General features: G+C 42.1%; 1 long non-coding RNA gene across 1 annotated transcript; it reads left to right on the forward strand.

The window, feature by feature from the left end:
- The first annotated feature begins 2,071 nt into the window (after positions 1 to 2,071).
- On the forward strand, positions 2,072 to 9,225 carry LOC134739825 (uncharacterized). Its single transcript, XR_010126856.1, has 4 exons — positions 2,072 to 2,126; positions 6,486 to 6,579; positions 7,808 to 8,012; positions 8,501 to 9,225. It is a non-coding gene; the product is annotated as an uncharacterized LOC134739825 (long non-coding RNA).
- The last annotated feature ends 2,279 nt before the right edge of the window (positions 9,226 to 11,504 follow it).

Below are 11,504 nucleotides of genomic sequence, written 5' to 3' on the forward strand. Positions count from 1 at the left end.
CTGTGACAAGTCCAAAAGCTTTGGGGTCTTACTCTTTCCAGGAGGTCTGATTAAATCCCTGCAAGGACAGGAAGCAGCGAGCATGCTTCTTTCTCTGGGGAACTCCATGTGACAGTTGTCATGGTTGCAGCCACGTGGTGTCCCTGACAGTCCATTGGGCCAATTTGGTGTAGTCCACTTTAGAGTCATGGAACAGAGCCTGAAACTCAAGCTCTGCTTTACCCCAGGAGTCCACAGCTAGGCCACAGCCACTGCCACCATCCCGTCACTCACAATCTGCATGCAGAGGGTGGTGCAGAGGACAAACAGGTGCCAGGTCTCCAACCCAAGCTCCTGGCTGCCAGGCACAGCTCGGGCCATCTACTCACACACATACAGCTCCTCTCCCCAGCTCAGGTCCACATATTCCCAAGGTATGTTCTGGGGCGAGAGTGGGGCATGCTAGTCTGTCTGTCTGTCCATTATCTTAGTATGTGTCCATCTTTGTGACCTTTCTGCATCCCATCCCTCCCTGCATAACCAGAAACACTGTACCTCAAGCACGATGGAAGCTTCTGCTCCCCAGTGTCCCAGGCACTGTCTCAAGTCTTGCTTCCATTTTCTGTCCCACAAGAGGTGACATCTCCTCCAGGAAAAATCCCAGATGGTTATAGTTTGTTAAATGAGAAATCTCAATATTCTCCCAAACTAGAAGAATACACATTAGCCTAACAATTTTGAAAGCTGCCATTCTATATGAAGAAAGCTTTTTTTGGTAGATAAGAATACATGGAAGCATAGAATCTGATAGCAGACCACGGATTTGGTTTCACCCAGCAATATCTAGGCTTCAAGATCCATTTTGGGGGCCCTCATCCTCTAGTCATCCTTCTCACCTTAATCTTTTCTCACCTGGAAGCTAAAGGGACTTTGGCATCTTAATTGAAGGAAGCTTTGGACTGGCCCACAGAGTTTGGTAACAAGCTCAAGAAGGTCTCTCCTAGTGGAAGCCTGGATGGAAGGCACTAAGCTTCTCTGGCCACAGCCCCCTGTCACTCAGTTCTTCTCTCTGTCTCAGTCCCTTGAATCAGGGAAAAGAAGCCCCTGATGTTGTCCCCAGAGATTGATGCAGTTCCTCAATGAAGTGGAGGTTTCTGGAGCTTCTGTGCCCTGGAGCATTTGCCACCTTTTTTTCTCTATTTATACTTTCCTACTTATCTTTTCTAAAGCACGTCCATATAGGATAGTTTTATGATTGAGTCCCTGACCCTCCAGCCTCAGTCCAGACCCTTATGTGAGCAGACTTCTCTTTTCTTCAGCTGAGCCACCTGCTGCATTTCCTTTTCTTATTTGATGCTACTTCTTATTCACGGTTTATTTGGAAACAGACCCAGCCCTTGTTCTGACTTTAGTTCCTTCCTCTTCCAACTCAGGTTTCCTTTGATGACCTCCCACAGCTAACCTCTAGGAAATAATTTTTTAAAATTTGCTAACCACCATTTTACAAGGAAAAAATACTATGTATACACAGTCATAAATGTATATGTTTCTTATCACAGCAATTTTCTTACTCACCTATGTATTATTAAATACATCAAGTGCTGAACATGTAATAAGCCTGTCATTCCTTGTTAACTGGCTGGTATTGGAACCATCAATGTCAATAGCATGTATAAATGTCAGTAATATGGTGGAATGTTAATGAGTCACGTACAAATATAGGTAGTATTGTGATCATTTATACTTTGATAGGAAAACAGTATGTGTAAGAATATGGCATAGGCTCTTAATTGCAATTCAATCATTAGAAAGCTTTGGAACATCAAGTGATGTAAGTGTATTCTAAAATGTAATTAGAATGTAGAAAATACTGTTAGTCTCAATGGTATTTAGGTTCCAGGAGACTGGAACTAAATTTGACATTAATTACAGCCATTTCCAAGTGACATGCTAAGTTTGAAAGCAAAGTACTTTTTCACAAATCAACTTACCTGAAAAAGTTGTTGTGTTCGTCTGAAGCATTTTGAATGTTTGGTTCCTCAAACCATTGCTAACACTATTTTGACACCACAACACAGCATCATGATTAAGCTTACCAGTTTTGGGTGCACATCTGGCTTTGATACTTTCTAGTTATGTGACCTCTGGTAAGTCTCTTAACCTTTGTGCTCCTCACTTCCTCATCTGGAAACTGGTGAAAGCAATAGATCTACCTCCTAGGGTTATTGGGAGGGCAGCTAGTACATGCAAAAGCACTTAGGATAGTGCTGGCAAACAGCACTCAATAAATCACCATAATCACCATCATTGCGATTTTCATTTCAAAGGAAGTTACTAAAACATCTCTATATGCAGCTTACCTTCACTATGCACTCTTAGGTACAAGGAGTGGGAATCCAAGCACTGGGAGAAGGGGACTGATAGGAGTAGGGAGGGGTCTCTCTGACCCTGGATTGTGGGCTGGTGTTCAGGGAAGAGCTCCAAGCCTAGGGGGGACCTGGCAGGTAGGGCAGGGAAAGGAGGCCAGAGCTCCCATCCAGAGGAGGAGCTGTGGCTAAGGGTTATTACACATGGAAGACTGCCACCTGGAAGGGACAAAGGCCCCCAAGTGTCATTCCTGACATACTAGATACTGGCTTTACAGGTAGGAAGACCAATGCCAAGCCTCACTAGATGGTGGCCCTGAGGTTTTGCTCTATTTTCTGCCTTGGCTATGAAACTTAGCTAAGCTTTGTCCCAGAGATGGAGGCCCAGTTGTAAACAAAACTGTAAGATGATAGAAAATATCATGGATATAAGTGTATGCCCTGGTCCCAAACAGACAGGGTGTGAATCTAGGCTTGCCACTTTCTAATAGATAGCTTTTTAAATAGTTGTGAAGATTGAATGAGATAATCTGTTGAAAGTCCTTGACCTAATATCTGTCCTATGGAAGTGATCATAAATGCTGGCTATTATTATCATTATTATTAAGATGGAATGATGATGATGATGACGATGATGGTGATGATGATGATGAGATGACAATCATCATGATGAAAGAGAAGGACCAAAGGAAAGGAAACAGGAATGAGAGTGTTCCTAGTAATGGAAAAGGAGGTAAAGCTTTAATCAATTTCTTTAATCAAATAAAATGAACCCCCAAAAGAAGTGATTATACTTAAATTGCAATGGGACACAGCTATTGGTTTTGCACAGCCATCTCTTCCAGACACAGGAGCCATATTTCTAAATTGGTTTGGGGGGCCCATTTCTTTCCACAACTGCTTAAAGAGCTGCTTAGCCACAATAGGATGCAAGTCCACAATAGACTGTGCACTCAGGAAGCAGAATTTAAAACACAAGAAGCAAGGATTTAAATAACAGAGCTGACAGCTCAGTTACATTCCCACACCTTTGGCAGTGTGTGCAGATCTTTGACATTTCACCAAAGCTAAATGTTCCATCTCTAGAACCTGACTCGTTCTTTACTATTTTTATTGTGTTGCAGCTTAAAAAAAATTGCCAATTAAGTTAAACTAAACTGTCGCACAATCAGCTTCTATAATTACCAGCAATGGTTTATGATAGGTTCGAGCAAACAGAGGGTTTGATTTTCTTTTTCTTTTTTTTTTTTTTTTTGCCACAGTTGTAGTTTCTTTTTGTAGAAACAATTATAGCAGTGCTTCCCAGCAAAGGGAAAACATAGCCTGAAGCCATTGCATATTTCATTTTCAGTCCAGCAGTTTTAGAGTTCTTGCTTTTCCTAGTGACTATTCAATGGGAGGAAAAGACAGCTGAAGATTCTGGGTAAAGCATGGTGTCTCACAAAGCAGGCATCAAGGCAACCAGAAGCTGGACAAAAAGATTGCTGCCCTGTCTGTTCCCAGCTTCTGAACATGCACATTTGTCCACAGGAAGTGAAGGCAGCATTGGGATCTCATATCAGGACCAAATTAATGCACCCCCTCTCCAGCAACAGATGTCATGATGTGTAAGAATACAAATATAAAATGCATTAGGCATTAAAATACATTTATAAAAAAATACAAATATAAAGTTAGATTTACCAATATTGTCAATAAATGGTAATATGCCTACAATAACTAGTTGGTAGGGATCACAGGAATGTGTCTGGGTTTAAATCCCTGCTTCGTTGCCTACTGGTTGAACAAGTAACTTTACCTTGTCAAGTCTCAGTTTTCTCATTGTGTCAAATAGGATTACCAAAAGCATTTATCTCAGAACTATTTTGAAGATTAGACAAGCTAATAATGGGTTCACTCATTTATTCATCAAATGTTTATCGAGCCATTACTATGTGTCATACATTGCTCTAGGTGCTGGGGATACCACAATGAACAAAACGATTAAAACAGTCCCTTAACTTATAGGGGCTTAGAGGACAGTTGTTTAGCAACATACTGGGCACATAATAGGGCTGTGATAAGTGTTAGCTGTGACTTTTATACTCGTATTAATTTTTTGTTATATGTGGTTTTGGTTTTGTTATTGGCAGCTATTATGTTTTACACTCACGATGCTATGATATTTTATTATTTCCACTTCACACACGGGAAAACTGAAGATGAGAAAGCCTTTCACAAGGTCACATGGCTAGTTGTCAAAGTGTCAAGTTTCAAATCTAAGGTTATCAGACTTGAGTCCATGTTCTACCTAAGCTCAGGGCACAGTATTATTTCCAATGAGTCCAGGAGCCTAGGTCTCTCATCTGGGATCAGGCCATAGATCTCTCATTCTCTTTGCCTCTGGCTTGATCCTTGAATATATGGAAAATAGTATAATCTTAAATCTCCATTACGCACAGTAATGGATAACTCAATGTGATGGACATGATCTTTTTCTTGGAGAAGAAATAAGAGCCATGGGTAGAAATGAAGAAGAGTTATGATTCACTTGACCATAAAAAATAACATTTTAGCTGGGTGTGGTGGCTTACGCCTGTAATCCTAGCACTTTGGGAGGCTGAGGAGGGTGGATCACTTGAGATCAGGAGTTCGAGACCAGCCTGGCCAACATGGTGAAACCCCGTCTCTACTAAAAATACAAAAATTAGCCAAGCATGGTGGCGCACGCCTGTAATCCTAGCTCCTCGGGAGGCTGAGATAGGAGAATTGCTTGAACACGGGAGGTGGAGGTTGCAGTGAACAGAGATCGTGCTACTGCACTCTAGCCTGGGCAACAGAGTGAGACTCCATCTCAAAAAAAAATAACACTTTAATAATTAAAATGATTAGACTGTGGTCTGGGCTGTGTTTTGCACTACCCTAATATCTTCAGAAAATGCAAGGATATCTTATCTTTGGAAAATTCAAGGATAAGCTGAAGAAACATTGAATTAGACTGTTTTTCAGGGGATTTAAATACCCGTTAGGGAATTTGGTCCAGATTTTCTGCTTCCCAAATCTAGTCAATCTTAAGAATCTCTCAAAGTGCTTGATAAAAGTACAGATTCTCTGGTCCCCCTCCCAGAATTTTAGTGTATCTGGAATATTTAATATTTAGCTCAGAGAGCTGTCAGAAGATTGGATAAGCTAATAATGCATTTGTACATTTATTTAACAAATATTTATTGAGCAGTGACTATGTGCCAGGTCCTGTCCTAGGAGCTGAGGTGACAACAATGAACAAGACAAAACAGTCCTTAATTTAAAGGAGTCTAGAGGAAAATTTTATAGCATAGTGCTGGCCACCTAAGTGTGTGATAAATGTTAGCTATGATCTGAATGCTCCTGTTCTCCTATTCTTTTATTATTCAGGCTCGTAAGGCTGTGTTTTTAATGGCCATCCCTGGTCTTCTAACGCAGACCATCCTTATGCTAAACTGAAGGAGCAGCTCTAATATATGACCATCTCAGGTCTCAGGAATGGCATTTTGCACAAACACTCAACAAACATTCCTTGGCTGGTTGATTATTGAATATTCCACTAGTATTTATTCACCTGCATCACTGAGATGTAGAAAAGCTAATAGAATGTGGATTCTCATTGCCCATCCGTGATCAACTGAGTCAGAATTTCTGGGTAAAAGGTCTCCAGGAATACTTTTAACAGCCTTGCTCCCCCAGGTGGCTGTGATGCCAGGGACAAACTGATGTAGGCTAACCTGCCCTGACTTGATTAGACCTGAGACTTTCCTGGAATTCAGGCTCAGGGGACTCTCTCCATTCGGAAGAACCTTGCTCTCAACTGGGCTGCCCATCAGGGACACTGGCTTGGAGACAAATTCTTACGCTTATTTTTCCCCAGTTCATTTCTGAAACTGCCATCCAAGTGGAGACCAGAGGTAGGGTAGCAGTGGCTCATACTGGGTTAGGCGCTTGAACTTAATTCACCTTGCTTTTTCTACCATCTTCTCTGCTGTGCTAAGCACCTATTTTAGAAGAATTTCCAAAAAGGTCTCCTAAATGCTCATTTTAAGGCGAGGAGAAAAGCTACAAGAAGTGCACCTTTTTTTTTTCTTGCTGAAACAAAAACCTGCATTTTCTTTTTCCCCCACTGATTAGAATCTCAGCATTCCACCAAGACAATCTTCAAAAAAGGAAAAGCAAATGAGCAGGGCTGTTTCTGAGGATATGAAATACTTTACAATTAAATAAGGTATGCCCGGGCTCGGGGCTGATCACTGGTGATGGGTAGGTTTCTGAGAGGCCGCAAATGAATTCAGCACGGGACAGCATTCTAAATGGCTCCTACAAGGTTTCCTTTTATTATTTTTATTTGGTTATGTGCCGACTCTCATCCAGAATTGCACTTAATGCCCTAGTCTGAAGTTGTTGAAATGGCCCCCCATGGCACAGTGTGACAGTGAAAGGATATTGCCTTTGGAAGCTGCTAATGGACCATGAAAAGGAAACAACAGCAAACAGGAAAGCCATGCTCCAAAATAATGTCAGATAAAAATATTCACATCTTCACTTTCCTGTCCATTTACGGGGAGAAAGGCATGATCCCAGGGGAAACCAGAGTCTCCAAAACAAGCAAATGTAGAAAAAATGCCAACATCAAGATTGAAAATATATCCACATTCACATATATATTTTTCTACAGTTCTTAATTAAAAGACAGAATTTACATTTGGAAACCTAATTGAGCTCCAGACTCTAAATGCAGAAGGGAAAGAGCTCGAGAGTTGTACTGGCAAGAATGGTGGTCAGGTGTGGGTAGGGGCACTAATTTCTCTACCAGTCTCCATGGGCACTTATGATGTGCCAGGCCATGTGTTAGAAGCTGAGGGTATGAGTAAGATGGGTCTCTGCCCAGAAGGAGCCCACTCTTGGCAAGGAAGAGACACAGTGCACATATTATGGGTAGCACAACAATTCAAAACAAAATGCTGGAGGAGCCCAGGAGCATTCTGGATTCAGAGAGACCCTAGCATCAGAGCTTGCACATTGCTAAAAAAAGGTCAAGCCAGGTGTCAGGTGGGAGGCGGGGAACGATAAGAATGTCCCAGGCAGAGGGAAAGTTAGGTGCAGTGACACAGCATGAGAAAAGGGTTGATGGGCTTGGGGAGCCCTGAGAAGGAAAGTGTGGAGGTAACAAGGGCTGCTCATGGGAAGAGGGGCTGGGCAAGGCCCAGGCTGCAGACCCAAGCAGGGGCGGGCAACAGGGAGACTCAGAGAGGCCTGGTTAGACTCCAGTGACCAATAAACCCTTCACTAACTGACAAGGCCCCAGCGTAATCTCCTCTTGGGACTTAGGACGCGTTTGGCTCTCAGTGTCTGGAGTGTGAGCATAAGAAGGCATCATACCTTTTGCCTTGTGGCCTTCAGAACCTGGCCTGCATTATGCATGCCTCCCACCCCTCCCACCTATACTCTGATAGGAAGAAGAGGAAACATTCCAGACAGAAGCAATCTCTTACTGCAAGAGAATAAGAAGTAATAAGAATTTTCATCATTTGAAATGCAGCCATGTGGCAATTTTATCCATCCAGAACAACTGACATACAGTAAATACTTAACATGTAGCAGATTCTGCTGTGTTTTTTGATGTCTTGTTATATTAAATCTCTTCAACCACACTATGAGGTAGGTGTGTCTTTCCTTCTCATTCTGTGAAGTAAGGAAATGGAGTCATAGAGAAGTTACATGTGCAGGCCTCACAGCTAGTACATGCTGGAAGTGCATTCCGCCTCTGGGACCTGGAATCTTTATTCTTAACCATTTCAGAACATGACCTCTGTTTAGTTGGAATAGAGTAAAGTAATGAATTGCAAGAAAGTGCAAACATACTCTGAACAGCTAACTTACTATTTATGTTAATTAAAGAAATTAATGCATTTAGGTCCCTTCCCTCCTCTCTCCCACCCTCTCTGTGCTTGGTGGACCTTTTAATGATTTATATACATCATTTTGTGTTATTTTGGTAAGGGTTAAAAAGGCCTTGTGGCATCAACTCAGGGAGGCCGTGGTTTAACAAAGATCAATGGATAGACAGCTGAAATACCCAGTGTTTGTCTGAGTTCTGCTACTGCTAAATATGTATTTTGGTCAAACCAATTGCATTTCTTTTCCAGATTCCATTCCCTTACCTGTGAAGTGCAGATGGGTGTGTGGTTGCTGAGGTGCTGTCCAGCTTGGACATCTAGGAATTGTATGAGCACCTTTGATTGCCTTGCATGCAGAAACAACTCTGAACCCAGAAGTGTTACTTAGATTTCAAAGAAAAGGGAGGCAGAGAGGAAGATGGTAGTCAGGACAAGACCAGAACAAAACAAGCGGCCCTATGTTTAAGTTTTGCTGACACCACTCCAGAAGCCAGAATTTCTGCAAACTGATCTTCAGCCCTAGTTCCATACCCGCAGACATGGACTCCATATCCTCAGCAAAGCACAACAGGGGAATAATAATAGCTCTGTCACATTTAATCTTCAAAGCAAAACTTTCTCCATTTAGAAAATGAGAAAATTTCAACTCAGGGAGTTTCAGAAACTTTCCCAGGGTATCACAACTGAAAAATGGTAGGGCCAGCATTTGAACTCAGGCTGCCGGACTCCTTTACTGTGTGTTTGAATCCACGCAATGCTGCCAGACTTGACTACCTCACCCTGTACAACCATAACTGTCAGACATCAGAGTCCATTAAGAAGCTGGGAATCAATTAATTAACAATTGATTAAAACTGTTACAATGTATTTAGGATGCATTTCTGTATAGGGCTGAGCATACAGAAATTAGCCAGATGTGGTACTTGGTTTCCAGGAACTATTTACAGTAAAAAAGCAAACACTTATGAAATGCTTATGATGTTTTACATGTATTAATTTTTTTAAATAATTGAACAACTCTGTGAGAGAGACAGTATTATGTCCTAATTTTGGAAGATGAGGAAACTAAGAGGTTAATAACTTGCTCAAAGTCACAAAGCTGGTAATCAAACCCATGCTGGCTGGCTTGAGAGTCATACTCTTCACTGCCACACTGTGCTGCCTACACTTCCTCAACTCAGTGCAAATGGGCAAGTGTTCTGAGCCATGTGACCAGGGACCTAAGCTGGCAATCTTGAGGCAATGCCCTGGGACTGTGTTGTGGAGAAAAGCCATGGAACAGCTGTGAACACTGCTGGGCAGAATAACATGGAGAGGGAGAAAGCCTGGAGTATAAATAATTCTGACAAGGCAAGAAGGTCAGAGGAGGAAGTGGAGGAGGGTGAGCTGGGAGGCAGGGGTATCCAGGATGGTTTTCTTAGGGAGGAACACCTCTTCCTTTCCAAGACCACAGCCTCACCTCCATTCTCCTCATCTCTCCCCTACCCTGTGCTAACCCCACATGGCTTCCTTTCCCCTTCAGCTCCACCCATGTCAAGGTGACATGCACAGGGCCCCACTGGAGAGTCCAGTTTATTCTGCATCTGCTCAAGAGAGAGCATCCTTGGGACCTGAGGATTAGTCAAGGGAAGGAGAGAATTGGCCTACTCTAGGCAAAAGCTAACCCTGACTCCGCCCTGGGGTAGACCCAACCCTAATCACACACCTTCTGGCTCTTACCACAATGTTCTTTCCTGAATGTTGAAAAGTCAGGGCAGAGAATTAAGGGTTATTTTTAAAAATCACATAAACAATGCAAAATCAGGAAATAGAAAACATTCATCCCTATCCTTCCTTTAGGGACGCAGGAACCCAGGACTCTGGCAGCTCCATGATTATCTGAAAGAAACACAGCCACACTTCCATCTAAAACACCTAAGCCCCTTCCCCATCACAAGCTTCCTCTCCTGGATCGTGTTTCTCAGAAATTTACTCTTTTCTAGACAACAATAAGACTAAAGGGATAAATCAAATCAATTAACTTTTGCTGGTGCCTTAGAGTATTTAAAAGGGAAAAGTCTCCAGGAGATACACATAAGAATCCAATACCAGAGAATTTAGAACCCAATAAACAGACCTTTGCATGTCTTTCAATAACATCATACCATTTTCTGCTCATTCATTTACAATGACAGCTGGCTGAGGGGAATCATGAGGTGACCTGCCTTCCTTCCTTCCTTCCTTTCCCTCCTTCTTCATCTCCCTCAACTGTATCTCTCTGATTGTCCTTTCCTTCTGCTCATCCCTCCTCCTTTCCCCTGATCCCTCACATAAATACTTACTGAGTGCTAATTTTATGCAAGACTTTGGTATAATAACATAAAATTAACCGCATAAATATTCAGCCAGTGTGAGCATTTTGTATGGCAGACCATGTCTAATTGCGCATGAAAGCTGCAACACATTGGTAGGAACCATTTTACAACTTAAAAAATTAGTGGCCAGGCGCAGTGGCTCACACCTGTCATCCCAGCACTTTGGGAGGTTGTAGCAAGTGGATCACCTGAGGTCAGTAGTTCGAGACCAGCCTGGCCAACATGGTGAAACCCACCCCCCAACTCTACTAAAAATGAAAAAATTAGCCAGGCCTGGTGGCACATGCCTGTAATCCCAGCTACTCAGGAGGCTGAGGCAGGAGAATTGCTTGAGCCTGGGAGGTGGAGGTTGCAGTGAGCTGAGATCATGCCATTGCACTCCAGCCTGGGCAACAGAGAAAGACTCTGTTCCAAAAAAAAAAAAAAAAAAAAAAGTATGACTGTCCATAATGGATAATCACAAATCATGTATTTTCTTTCTCTCTTCAGTTATAGACTAGAGTTGGTATGATTAAAAAATATATGCAGGCATACCTCAGACATATTTAGGCTTTGATTCCAGACCACTGCAATAAAGTGAATAATGCAATAAAGTGAGTCACACAACTTTTTTTGTTCCCCAGTGCATATAAAAATTATATTTACGCTATACTATAAATGTGCAATGACATTATGTCTAAAAACAATATGCATGCCTTAATTTAAAAACACTTATTGCTAAAAAATGCTAATGATCACCTCAGTCTTCAGCAAGCCAAAATTTTTTTGCTGGTGGAGGGTCTTACCTCCATGTTGATGGCTACTGACTGATTACTGAAGATTGGGGTGGCTGTGGTAATTCTGAAAAATATAAGACAACAATTAAATTTGCTGCATTGATTTATTCTTCTTCCCATGAA

Source organism: Pongo pygmaeus, chromosome 6 (genome assembly GCF_028885625.2).
Source record: "Pongo pygmaeus isolate AG05252 chromosome 6, NHGRI_mPonPyg2-v2.0_pri, whole genome shotgun sequence".
Taxonomy (NCBI): Eukaryota; Metazoa; Chordata; class Mammalia; order Primates; family Hominidae; genus Pongo; species Pongo pygmaeus.